The sequence below is a fragment of the Octopus bimaculoides genome, chromosome 1 (assembly GCF_046866305.1).
Source record: "Octopus bimaculoides isolate indiv1 chromosome 1, ASM4686630v1, whole genome shotgun sequence".
Lineage (NCBI taxonomy): Eukaryota > Metazoa > Mollusca > Cephalopoda > Octopoda > Octopodidae > Octopus > Octopus bimaculoides.
The window spans coordinates 20,301,569-20,316,568 of record NC_142928.1 but is presented as its reverse complement, the minus strand read 5'-3'; the positions used below and the strand labels follow the sequence as shown (position 1 = coordinate 20,316,568).

General features: G+C 35.7%; 1 protein-coding gene and 1 long non-coding RNA gene across 4 annotated transcripts in view; one reads left to right on the top strand and one right to left on the bottom strand.

Moving 5' to 3' along the window:
- Positions 1–15,000, bottom strand: part of LOC106873594 (uncharacterized) — a 699,525-nt gene that overhangs the window by 675,356 nt on the left and 9,169 nt on the right. The gene's annotated exons all lie outside the window — the stretch shown is intronic.
- Positions 12,637–15,000, top strand: part of LOC106873595 (uncharacterized) — a 91,543-nt gene continuing 89,179 nt past the window's right edge. The window contains exon 1 of one of the 3 annotated variants that reach the window (XR_016241031.1): positions 12,637–13,543. This is a non-coding gene — a long non-coding RNA (uncharacterized LOC106873595). The remainder of the gene's footprint in view (positions 13,544–15,000) is intronic. The other 2 variants (XR_008263430.2, XR_008263431.2) reach the window with 2 other exon arrangements.

The following is a 15,000-nucleotide window of genomic DNA, read 5'->3' as shown; positions in this document are numbered from 1 at the left end:
GCTGATTTAATTTCTGCCAACACTGACTTCAAGAAAGAATAATAGAACCGTACAATGTGTGTGTGTGTGTGTGTGTGTGTATAGAACCGAGTTTGTGGCTAGGGGTATTCGACTCACGATTAAAAGGTCGTGAGTTCGATTTCTTGCGGTGCGTTATGTCCTTGAGCAAGACACTTTATTTTACGTTGCTCCAGTCCATCCAGCTGTCAAAAATGAGTTTTACCTGTAATTCAAAGGACCAGCCTTGTCACACTGCATCTCCCTGAGAATTACGTTAAGGCTACACGCGTCTATGTAGTGCTCAGCTACTTGCACGTTAATTTCACGTGCAGGCTGTTCCGTTGATCGGATCAACTGGAACACTCGTCGTCGTAACCGACGTATGTTTTGGGTATGTATAAGTATAGAGAATATATGAGCTCGACCAGTATGTATGTATGTATGCATATATATGTGTGAATAAACACACACACACACACGCGTTTAGGAAGAGAGAGAGAGAGAGAGAGTTCGTGTGTATGAAGTGTAAAGCAGGAACTGACATACTGTCATATGTGGCATTTATGCTAGCCTTTAAGGGTCAGAAAGAGGGTGTGGCTGATAGAATGACTGGGCACCTACTTAGATTTACATGCATATATACCCATGTATGTGCGTATATATATATACATATACATACATACATATATATATATATATATATATATATATATATATATATACTTGGAAAGGATGCGTGGCGTGTACATATATATATATATATATATATATATATATGTATGTATTTATATATATACAGTATACACACATATATGTATGTGTGTATATATAGTATTAGTTCTGCGGTTGTTGTTGTCTGACTCCAGGTCATCTCTCTTTGAGGAAAGGCATTCCAGCCACGACTGACTCATCTGATTTATGATACCTTTTTTTTTTTAAAAAAGATGTCCGGGTTGATTTGAGGGAAAAGCATGGCTCCTTCGTTGGCTCATTAGTGCTGTTTGGTTGTTGCGATGAATGATGACTTAGTCGATGATGATGATGATGATGATGATGATCACCATGACAGTAGGGGTTGTTATTGTGGGGTGAAGGTGGGGGCGGTAGAGATTTTGATGATGGTGATGATGATGATAATGATAATGATGATGACAGCACCGACACGCACGTTTTCTATGTAATTATCCAACAGAAACCTTTTAACAAAATATCAAAGAAGCATTTCAAAAGTGACTTAATCCAAATCCCATGATGAAAGGCATCCCAATTATGACCACTCCACCTTTATTAGCGCTTTCTCAGTCACGGTGTGATCAACCCGAAACCGCCCTGAACCTGTGAATCAAACTTCCGGTTTAAAAGTGACCTAATTCTCCCACGAAAATTTCATGTTAGTTTTATGTTCGAAACACCAGCTTAATTATGACAAAGTTATTTTACAAACAACTTCACTATTTTCAAAATTATCTGAAATAAGATAAGTGTATTTGGTCAGAAATATGCTAACAAAATGAAGTTGGGTAGATATGTGTGTATATGTGTGTGTTTGTTCCCCACTGTTGCTGGTGTGTTTATGTCCCCGTAACTTAGCGGTTCGGTACTAGAGCCCGATAGAATAAAGTACCAAGCTTTAAAAAAGTAAATACTGGGGTTTGTTCATTTGAATAAAATTCTTCAAAGCGGTACCCCAGCGTGGCCGCATTCTAATGACACACAATTGAAATATATAATCCTTTCTATAATAGGCACAAGGCCTGAAATTTTGGTAGAAGGGGATAGTTGATTACATAGACCCCAGTACTCAACTGGTGCTCAATTTATCGACCCGAGGGGATGAAAGGTCGGTACAATTTCAACTCAGAACGTAGCGACTGGCGAAATACCGGTAAGCATTTCGTCCAGTGTGTTAGCAACTCTACCACCTCGCCGCCTTAAGTAAAATATATAATACAACCTCTATATAACCGTTTTCGTCAATGTGTTGACAAACAAGTTCAAAAGTTTCCAGCCGTTTTAATTTTATTAAACATAGCCATTTGTTCACCTAATCTTCATTCCTTACAGCCATCCTAACTCCATCAGAAACGCTATACGAGCAGAACCTGTCAATATACAATGTTTAATAAATGTCCTTATAAAGTATTTCTATTTTGATGTATAAATTCGTCGAATTTCGTAACATAGTTTCATTACGTTTTAACGATTTTGATTACAATTTCGATTTCATTCGAATGTCAAAGATTGCGGAAAATGTAATGCTCGAATGTGTTTCATTATTTCAAAGATTTCGATTATATTTCCATTTCATTGTATAGATAAAGATTGGAATACTGGAAAACGTGTGACAATCTGAATAATATTACAGATACATATAGATGCATGGGAAAGTGGACGTGAAAACGATGATGACATACATGTATGAACACATAATCTATAAAAATAGATATTTATAAAATATATAAATCGGACGTAAAATATAACGATCTCTCTCTCTCTCTCTCTCTCTCTCTCTCTCTCTCTCTCTCACACACACACACACACACAGGTAAACATTCATTGCATTACGGAAACTTTGTGTCCAATGAATTGATGGGATGTGGAATTTCGTAACCTGAAACGTATCTCATCTTAATGAACATCACTAACTTCCATGTAGCTTGAAAGTCAAGGTTTCGCGTTGCAGAATTACAAGTTACCACAAGATTTTAAAGAATACAACGTTTGCTCCCGTAATGCGTGGCATATCTGCATCTGTCTGTCTGTCTGTCTGTCTCTCTCTCTCTCTCTCAATACTGTGTGCCAGACTCTTCAACAGCACTGTCCTACTTGTGCTCTTATACGCAAGTGAGACGTAGGCTACTAAGAAGAGGATACAACATTAGCTACAATGCAAATGGCCATGGAAAGATCCATGCCAGGAATATCATAACAAGAGCATATTCGAAATGAGATAATTCGAGAACTAGACGCGGTGAACTATCTCATCGCAGAGTACCGAAAGCACAAGCTTCGCTAAGTCGGACATATCGTATGGTTCACAAACAACAGGTTGAACTGCACAGTTGCCGAGTAGTATCCAAGAGATCGGAAAAGGCCAATTGGAAGGCCTCCACGACGATGGAAAGACGATTTAGTCAAGCAATTTAGGTCAAGATGGAAACGAATTGCGCAACCAAGACAGAACCGGAAGCACATTGTGAACAGCGGTGTATAACAGTATCTGATGGTCTAGTCCTGGGCTGGTTAACCTGAAACCCGCAAACTTTTATTTTGCGGCCTGCTTGATACTTTCTCGAAATGGGTTTATTTAAACGAACATTTTAAAAATTTTATCAAAAGTTAATGATTGTAATAATAGCCTGAGAAAGCAAAATGCTTTCAATTCTGTCAGTATACAAGCGGCCTTCAAAAAACTTTGTGATTAAAGTGGCCTGCAATGTAATTCCAGTTGGCCAGGCCTGGTCCAGTCGATACTGTGATGTATTTACATAGCAATTATATAAAGTATATATAAAGTATATAAAGCAATTATATAAGTATTTTAGAGTCGTATCGAAAATACTGTTTGTAGGCAAAATTTTTAGCGAAGAGGTTCAATAAAAAACAAAAGTATCTATGTATAGAAGGATACCGAAGATATAATCCATATTCTTTAAGATAATGAAACTACTTCAACTATTAAGCTTTAAAAAACAGCCTTCACTTTGGAATGAAATCGAAGACAAACTCTTTAACACAATAATGAAGCAATGCTACGAAGTTAAATAGATTTATTCACTCATGGATATGTGGCTAAGAAGCTTGCTTTGCAACCATGTGGCTTCAGGTTCAGTCCCACTGTGTGACATCTTGGGTAAGTGTCTTCTGCTATGGCTATGGGCTGACAATGCTTTGTGAATGGATTTGGTTGACGAAGACTATATGAAAGCCTGTCGTAAATATATATATATATATATATCTGTCCGGCATTCGCCATGATAGATCGCTGACCACTACACATTTTTTTTCTTTCCTTGTTTCTTTCTGTGTTCCTTTCTGTTGAAGAGCGTAGGCTCGAAACGTTAAAGACATTCTCTATTCCCGAGCGTTATACTAATACATCCATTTGTTGTTTACACCACCAGTCTTCGTCTGTTGTTTTTTCGTGAACTCTCCCTATATATATATATATATATATATATATATATATATATATATATATATATATATATATATATATATATATATATATATATATATATATATATATAGATATATATATATATACGACAGGCTTTATATATACATACATACATCCATACACACATGCATACATAAACAGTATAATTCGGGTGAAAACATCGTAACGTGTAGTATATAAAGCTCTTGCCTCGTTCTTTGGCTACCACATATCCTACAGTTGGGTATATTCTAAGGCTAGATACACATGCAGAACTCCTCTTTATATAGATTAATGCTAGGACAATACAACTCGAGGATGGAGGATAACAGGCTTTGATAGTGGGTAACAACATCTTCGCGGAGCAGAAACAAATGTAATCTACAATTAAAGCCTGTTACCTTCCATCCTCGTGTTATATTATCCTTATATATACGTATGTGTGTGATGTGTGCGTTCTCGTTTTTTTCACCACCACCGCTTGACAACCGGTGTTGGTTTGTTTACGTCCCCGAGAAAATCACCCGCTAGAATAATTACCCCGGAAAAAATTAAAAAAACCCCCAGAAAACGATGTCTCGTAGGTGGGAAAATAAATTCGAAGATCAAGTACCAGACTTTAAAAAATAAGTACAGGGATCGATTTGTTCGACTAAACCCTTCAAAGAGGGAATCCCAGAACCCCAGCACGACTGCAGTCCGATGACTGAAACAAGAAAATTATATAAGATAAAAATGAAAATTGGAACATTTATGAAACGTTAAATTTTCATGTGTCCTGCTAGCGCCAATAAAGCGAACTAGATGTAAATTCAATTATAATAGAAGAATAATAAAACTTATTGATTTTTTGTCTTTCTATAGCGTATTTTATTATATTTTATTGTATTTTATTTCAATTTTCTCAAGGTTTTAGGTAATATATAAGGTGTGCAGTGTGTTGAGACATTCATGCCGCAACCGTGTTTTTTCTTTTTTCATTTTTTTTTTTTTTAGTTAAAATAGCTGTTTTAAGCCAAGAAACGAGCTAATTTAGGCGGGAAGACACGATGTTGTAGAGGGGTTTTTTTTCCCTCTATTTTTTGGTTTTTCTTTTTTCAATTCTGAAATATTTCTTCTAATTTTATCTACAGGAATTGTTTTCACTGAAGATGTGATGGTGAATTAATTCGGGTCGTTCCAGTCATAGAATATGTGTTTATTTCTTCAGATAAATGTCAAGATATATTGCGACAGGCGGGAATGGAGATGGGCAAGAGAAATGGCGGAGTAGTGGGGGAATAATTAGAGAGGACAAGGAAGAAAAAAAAATTGTTTAATTGAAAAGTTAATTATTTAATAATTGCTGGGAGTAGACAGTTGGTTTTATTACACATTAAGTAAATATCTGTTAGGAACGATATCACATATGTATGTATACATGTATGTATGTATGTATGTATGTATGTATGTATGTATGTATGTATGTACGTAGGTACGTGCGTGCGTATGTATGTGTACGTGTGTGTATGTATGCATGTGTATATGTATTTATGTATGTATATATAGAGATATGCATGCATATATGTATTTACGTATGCATGCGTGTTTTGTAAATGTGCATTTATATGTATGTCCGTATGCATGTATATATATATATGCATTCATGTATCTATCTGATCATGTATGTATATGTTGGTGAATGCGCGCGTAGGGGCGCGCGAGCGCGTGTATAGCTACAAAAATCTATAATCTGTACAGATTCTCATTAATGACACATTCTCATTAATGACACATTCTCATAGACTGGTTTCTCAAACGTATTTTCACACAGGCCTACAGTTGCTTTTAATATCTAACTAGCTTCAGATCGTACACCACGCGCGCACGCACACACACACACACACACACACACACACACACACACACACACACACACACACACGTAGGCAATGAATCGATAGAAGGCGATATGTGTCATATAGCCCCTCGTCTCATATTTTTAATCTATATATCTTTATAACTCTATATCAATATTAATATCTATCTATCTATCTATCTATCTATGAATATAAATACACATATACACACACCTCTGTGTCGATTAAATATATTTGTATCACACAGAATAAATGGTTAGTAACAAAAAAGGAAACGAAAAAGAAATGCCAATAATGGTACTTATATCCAGGAAACAACAATTGTCATACGTTATTGAACGAATACAATACTACCATACACCATATTCAGGATACAATAATGGCCATATAACACAGTAAGAATACAGTATTTGCCATACAATATAACAAGGATATGACAAAACTGTTCATCATGACCAGAATACAACACAGTAATACACCATATTAAGGTCACAATACCACCATACAATACACTAAAGATATCACTGTACCTTATGCCATACGAGCTTTGATACAACGGGGTTATATACCATAAACTATTGCTTGTAGAAAACTCTATCATACATCACTGAGTGAATAAAATACAGCCATATATTATAGTAAGGATATAACACAATTATTCAAGGAAGTTTCTGTATCATATAACACAGCAAGTATACAACAGTCATATAATATAGTAACTACACAACATAACCATATAATGTAGCAAGGATTTAACACTATCATACACCATAGTAAGAGTACAACACATTCATGTACCATAACAAAGATATAACACTACTCTACATCATAAGAAGGATACAACATTACTATATATCACAGCAAGGATATAACAGTCATATATACTAGCATGTACAAGCCGACTAGGAAACTCCCTACAGCGTCGGCCGACCTGCAAGAAATAGGTGTCAAATTTCCATCAAAAAGCAAAGGAGGACGCACTGGACAATGTAGTCCTAGATACCTATAAAATGATCGGATGGTTTGCTTTTGCTTATAGGTTTTCAGAAACATGGAACTAAATACCAAAAGTATAAAACATTATCTACACTATAAGATATATACAACAAGGTCTCCTCATCATAAGATATATATATATATATATATATATATATATATATATATATATATATATATATATATATACACATACACACATATATATACATATATATATATGCACGCACACTTTCGTTTTGGGATCACCACTACTTTATTATTTGCCCTTCTTCCTAGCTCTCCTCTGTGAAACCTCTGTCCGGCATTCGCCATGTTAGATCGCTAGCCACTAAACCTTTTTCTATTTTCTCTCCCTGTTTATTTCTGTGTTTCTTGCTGTCGAAGAGCGTAGGCTCGAAACGTAAAAGACTTTCTCATTTCCCGAGCGTTAAACTAATATATCTGTTTGTTGTTTACACACCCGCCTTTGTCTTTCGTTTTTTTTTTTTGTAAATTCTCATATATATATATATATATATATGAAGGCAAGACGAACTACTAGCGTTCTACCTCAGATTCGCGTTTAGCCGTACGGCTTTTGAATGTTGTTTTCACTGTCCACTTTTTCCTGTCTTGGTTTGTGTTTGCCACCTTGGAATCCTCTGTGTAGTGGGTTGATCCACTACTCAGGAAGAGACTATTCTAGAGTACGTTCTGTCTTATCTTCGAAACGTCTAGTTAGAATAGAGACAGCTGATGAAGGGATATTCCAAGTGGCTTTCCGTTCCTATGTGTTCGTTCCGTTGTCTGTAGTTCATTGTTCTAACGTCCTGTACCCTGATATGCATATATATACACATGTAGATGTAAGTATGTACATATATGTGTGTATACATGTATATATATTCTTTGTATTATTACATTATTGAACGCACACGTCCTTTTTTGCAAGTAAGTCTACATTATTATTCTGACGTGACTGTATCTTTCTATCTATCTTTCTATCTATCTATCTATCTATCTATCTATCTATCTATCTGTCTATCTATCTATCTATCTTTCTATCTATTTATCTATTTGTCTTCCTCTATCTTTCTATCTATCCCTCTGTCCTGGCCTCTACTTCACTGCTATACCCTTCTGTCCCTTCCTCCTTGTTCCACTTCCTCCCTCCACCATCCTCTCTATCTATTTATCTATTTGTCTTCCTCTATCTTTCTATCTATCCCTCTGTCCTGGCCTCTACTTCACTGCTATACCCTTCTGTCCCTGCCTCCTTGTTCCACTTCCTCCCTCCACCATCCTCTCTATCTATTTATCTATCTGTCTTCCTCTATCTTTCTATATATCACTCTGTCCTGGCCTCTACTTCACTGCTATACCCTTCTGTCCCTTCCTCCTTGTTCCACTTCCTCCCTCCACCATCCTCTCTGCTCTCGTGTGACCTGTAGTCAACTTTCTTTTCACTCCAGCCGCTGTAGATGTAAGTATGTACATATATGTGTGTATACATGTATATATATTCTTTGTATTATATATATATATATATATATATATATATATATATATATATATTTTCTCCCAATTTTTTTTTCTCCGTGTTTTTCTCCTTGTCTCCGTACTCTTTCTGTTGAAGAGCGTAGCTCGAAACGTCAAAGACTTTCCGTATTCCCGAGCGTCATACTAATACATCCTTTTGTTATTTACACCACCTGTCCTCGTCTGTTGTTGTTTTTTCGTATATTCTCCCATATATATATATATATATATACAAACACACACACACACACACACACACACACACATATATATATATATATATATACATATATATATATACATATATAACATATATTTCGTATGTGTATTTCGTGTGCAAGATTCTTCATGTGGATACGTGTGTTGAAAGAAATACAATTAAACCTTGGGAGAGGCATTATGCCGGTAATAAACACACGCACTGGTTCAGTCCTTTATTAATTTATATAGTTTTTTGTTAAATTATTTCATTGCACTCTTGCAATCTCTTCAGTAACTTGTCTCTCCACTTCCATTTATTTTGAATATATGATCTGGCGTTGTTTAGTGGAATAGACTACAAAGGATTAGTAACAAAACAAACAAAAAGACCACGTGGTACAATACCGACAAGTTCCAGGGAGTAATGTTTGTGGACGCCACGCCACACGGAGAACTGGCCCGCAGATTTCGAAAAATCCTCAAAAGTACCAAGTTGAGGATAAATGTTATAGAAAAACCAGGGAGATCAATTAGATCAATAATATGTAAAACATATCCCTTCAGAAGAACAAGGTGTGTTGAGGAGAGTTGCATTGTGTGCAAAAATAGTCCTGGTGCCAACTGCAAAGCCAGAAATGTAGTCTACAAAATAAGCTGTATGGATGGTGAGTGTAAAAACAGAAACACCACATACATAGGTGAGACGGCAAGAAGTTTGGCTGAGCGTGTAAACGAACATTGGAGGGACTATAATAATCAAAAACAAACCTCGGTGCTCTACCAGCATGCCAAAGAACAACATGGTGGTGTACTGGACAGAATTAACATAGAAATCCTGTCTAGACACCCCGGTGACGCATCTTTGCGACAAATACAGGAGTCGGTCCTCATAACTGAAACGCAACCAATTTTAAACACCAAATACACGTAGATGAGGGCCTTACAATTGCCCGTGGTTGCATGTGTTGTTCACACATATGATGTGGAATATGAACGTAAATAAATTAATTAAAAAGTCTCTATCTGATCTGATATAAACGAAATTGTTACAAACACACATATGGACGCACATACTTACATATAAGCACGAACACATAAGTGCGTGCACACATATGAGCGTGCACACATACGAGCTTGCACACACTCACATGCTCATACCAAACAGTTTCGAAACAACGCCAAAACAACGCCAGATCATATATTCAAAATAAATGGAAGTGGAGAGACAAGTTACTGAAGAGATTGCAAGAGTGCAATGAAATAATTTAACAAAAAACTATATAAATTAATAAAGGACTGAACCAGTGCGTGTGTTTATTACCGGCATAATGCCTCTCCCAAGGTTTAATTGTATATAACATATATATATATATATATATATATATATATATACATACATACATACATACATACATACATACATACATACATGCATAAATAAATACATACATACATACACACACACACACACACACACACACACACACACACACACACAATGCTGATATACACCATAGGATATATATCACATATAATACATAATAGCAAGACTACATCACGAATATGCACCATTCGCGAGCCAAGGAAGGAACCTGTACGTGGTCAGCTCTGGCTTCAAGAAATTATTACTATTATTATTATTATTACAGCAGTCAGTCGTCGCGACTATGAGTGTTTATATGCGTTGGCATGACTTGATAAGCTTTCTCCATACTGTTTGGTTTTTCGCTTGCGTTTGCCATTTATGATCAATTCCTTTCCAGTACATATTCCTTCTTTGCAGTATCTTTGAATCAAGAAAGGGCAGCCAAATTTCCTGAAATCAAATCCTATATACTTTGAATATGGACACGTTGAATAATACGATTCAAATTATATAGTGTCTGAAATACAAAAGCGACGTGATCATGGCTGGAATAACTTTTAATCATAAGTTTGCTTGATCAGAGTTGACCTTGGGTTTAACATCAATAGCAACCAACACTCAGCTTGGCAGAAAGAGTTTTCTCTAAACTTTCCAGCAGATTCTAAAATACTTAGATGTTATCGACTTTCAGATTTTCCAACTTTACAAAATATCACAGTTAATCCTCCTGTCTTAAGCAAACATTAATTAACAAAGGATATTCTAACAGGCCAGTAGACCAAGCTATAGAAGAATATCGCTGCAAATACGACAAATACATCAGCGAATACACCAAATAATAATACACAAATCACATAAAATTTATTGTATGGCTCAAATGCATAAAAACTATCGAACGGACGAATTCATAATCAAAAACCTCGTAAAACGGAAGACAAAATGCATCACACCGGACCATAAACTTAATCTAATAATATACTACAAAAATACTAAAACCAAAAACCTACTTATCAATAACACACTACAAACATGTAAACCCAAGAACAAGCTACTAATGACCAATATAGTCTATAAATTTGACTGTAAAACTGAAAATTACAAATTTCCTGTCTCCAGCCGGTACACTGGATAAGTTAGCACATCACTTTCTTATAAGCTCAACACGCATTTACAACAGTGGTTTTCAACAATGTTTTTTAACTATGGACCTTTTTGATTACTATTTTATTCTGGTCGACCCCCATAGCCAGTCGATGTTTGAAAACTAATTTTATAGATACTTCTTTTAGGATTTTGTTATTCACCCACTCACTTGTAATAGATTGAGCTTAGTAAAATGTTAAGAGAAAGAAATCCAGTTGTTTCTTGCAATTCTTTATTCATTTACTCATCTATTCGTTTCAGTCATTTTGACTGCGGCCATGCTGGAGCAGCGCCTTTAGTCGAGCAAATCGACCCCAGGACTTATTCTTTGTAAGCCTAGTACTTATTCTATCGGTCTCTTTTGCCGAACCGCTAAGTTACGGAGACGTAAACACACCAGCATCGGTTGTCAAGCAATGTTAGCAGGGGACACACACACACAAATATATATATATATATATATATATATATATATACATACATACGACGGGCTTCTTTCATACATTTAAATCAAAACTTTTCATAGACACTCAGAATACTATTGTGGATCCCCCAAAATCTTATATAGACCTCCCCCCCCCCCAGGGGTCATATGGGCCCCGCTTGAGAGCTGTTGATTTACAACAAGGAGCTGTCGCAAAACACTATACTACACACCACCAAGGAAAAATACAAGAGGATGATATTTACATACTCTGTAAAATTCTTTACAAAAATAGATTAATCATGAAAGCTATGCTCATGACGCAATGCAATGCTTAAATAAACGCGTAAATACACATAAAAAAAATTAACACACGTGACTTTTGACATGAAAACCTAGCGGTCAAAAATTTGATCACAGCATAACAAATCAACACGTGACAGGTCAGAAAAAAAAAAGAGGAAGAAAAAAAAATCCTTTCACAGGAAAGTCTACATGAATTCATTTAGTGCATAAGAAACAACGCAGACGCCAAGTACATTCAATTCTTGAAAATGAGATAGTGAAGGTCTAGAAATGTCAAATATGAATTTAGGAACTTTATTGTTCCAAACTAGCCGTAAAAAAAAAAAGTAAGAAGATACAAAAGATTAAAATAAATGCTAGAACTTGAACACAGTCGTGCATTTAATGAAACACAAACATTAAGTATCTATACACACACACATATATATATACAAACACTATCTATCTATCTATCTATCTATATACATGTGTGTGTGTATGTATATATATATATATATATATATATATATATATATATATATATATATATATATATATATATATATATATATATATATTGTGACGTCCTGTACCCAGATATGCGTCTGTATATACATGTACATGTAGGCATGTACATACATGTACGTATATATGCATATACTCACATATTATTTGTATTATATATATTTATATATCCTTTTCCCCTTTTACAGATGTGCTACTATGGAGCACGCCTACATGTAGTGATCTCTATAATCATAAATATATAGGGATTGACAGTAACCTGCTAGCTGAAGATCAGAATAGAGTATTCTTTACTCTTAACTGTGAAACGATCGTACTAAATTAACTAAAGGCAGGTGTTTTTTTTTTACTCTTCTCTACTGTTTTTTGTTCTGTGTGTATCAAAAATATCGTTATCAATCTGGAGTAATAATTTGTAGTTTTGAAATCAGTAGTTCTTTGACTGTTATTTCTGAATTCTCAGTATGTTGGAGAAGCAGGTTACTGTCAATCCCTATATATTTATGATTATAAATGTTTTTTACCGAAAAGGTTTTTTCATACTGAGCTACCCGGCAAAATTGTTAATTATTAATTTTATTACTAATTGACGATTCCCTGCCCTGCATATCTATATTGTAGTGATCTCTAGATAGATGCGTAGTTGAGCAGCAAAATACTTCAGCTTCATGGCTAATGTGCAATCGCAGATTTACGTAGCGGCAGCGTTCACCAGGGTGCAGTGACCCAACGCTGTTGGATCCATACAAAGCTGTACATATTCCTATGGCGATGCTGTGACTAGACGGATGAAAGTCGCTTCTAAATAAAACCCTGCTTCTATCCATGCGTTGGGTCGATGCACCCCGCCGTCTTTGTATTAACTTTCAGTTGTCATGCCTGTGATATTCGGCTAGGCCAAGGGCACGAATACTGAAAGGATGTCGTCTATGTCAGCACGCGACAAAAAAAGAAAAAAGAAAAAAGAAACGCAATGGCTTGTTTTACGAAAAGGAAAGTCTTTTTGTCATCAAGTCATACTGGATTGTAACTGATGGGCGGTGGATCGAACAAAATGTCTTGAGGTATTTCTTTCTCTTGTTTGCATTCTGAGTTCAAATCCTATCCTGTTCAACTTTACCTTTCATCCTTTATGGGGTCCATAAAATAAACTGGTAGTCTCAAATACCGGCGCCCATTTAATCAGCTGTTCCCCTCTAAACCCAAATTCCTGGCCCTGTAATTATTATGTTAGAGACATTATTAGTATATTAGTACCGTCACATCAATGTGATTCTTAGAAATCACGCGTCACATTTTTTTCGCTATTGTAATTTTTCTTATTTATTAATTCTGCATTCATGCGATTTCCGTCAGCTGTTTACTGATGTTAAGCGCCGGGTCAACCTTGATTGAGTACACCTGCAATGAAACATGTAGTTCAGAACTTCGCTTAACCACCAGGTGGTTACGTGTTCACACCTAGGCACCTTGGGCAAGCATCTTCTACCATTCCACAGCCTTGCGAGTGAAGTTTGGTAGATGGAAATTAGGTGGGTCCCCATTGTACAGACTGCTCTTGTTTCGGCGGGTGAGAGCAGACGGTCTAATTTATCGCCTGGCTTAGCATCACCACCACCACCACCACAACCACCTGGTCCTTGAGTGCATTCTTTTCGCTTTGAGGAATAAAACTTTGTTGTTGTACTTGGGGACGGTCATATTGCCAGTTTAGCCAATAAAAACACACGCACTGTATATTTGGTGTTAATTTTTTTTTTTCAGCTTTATATTACATTAATCTTAATCTTAATCTTATTTCGGCCAGAGTTCTTTCGTCACACTTCTGTGACCTCATCAGTGGTCCTTTGTTTCCTTCTTTCTTATGTGTGTCTCACCTTGACCGTCCCCAAGTACAACAACATCTGTTTCAACACACGATTTCACATAAAAAATCTTGCAAAACAAATATGTAAACGGAATAAAACTTTACTTCCTCGAAACTTCAAAAGGGTCATGGATGCTGCTATTCCACTTCACTGAACAAAAAATACATCCCAACTTTGACCACATCGTTTCGAAAATCATTTCATTAAGACATTAGGATATGTTTTGACGGTGATATAGTTACAATTTCCAGGATATCGAGCTACCAGACACACACTACTTATTTAGACCATTTAACCCATTCTTTTAAATGTAATCAGCTCTATTTGTAAGAGTAAAAACACTATTACATAAAGGTGTTTTTATTGTTTTCTACATCTTCAGAATGTGAAGACGAGATTGGGAGTGAGAGGTGTGATCTGTCTTATGAAATACGCCAAAAATATTTGCTCAATTTTAACTTTTAGGATCATTTCCAAGCAGAAGAAAACAAAAGGTGAAAAAAAAAAGAAAAAAAGCAAACACGTGATATACGTATGTATTTGTATGTATATACATGTGTATAATGATATACTTACATATCTGTATATCTATATATATGTATGTATACGTACACACACATATACATACAAACACATGTGTCTGAATGTATGTA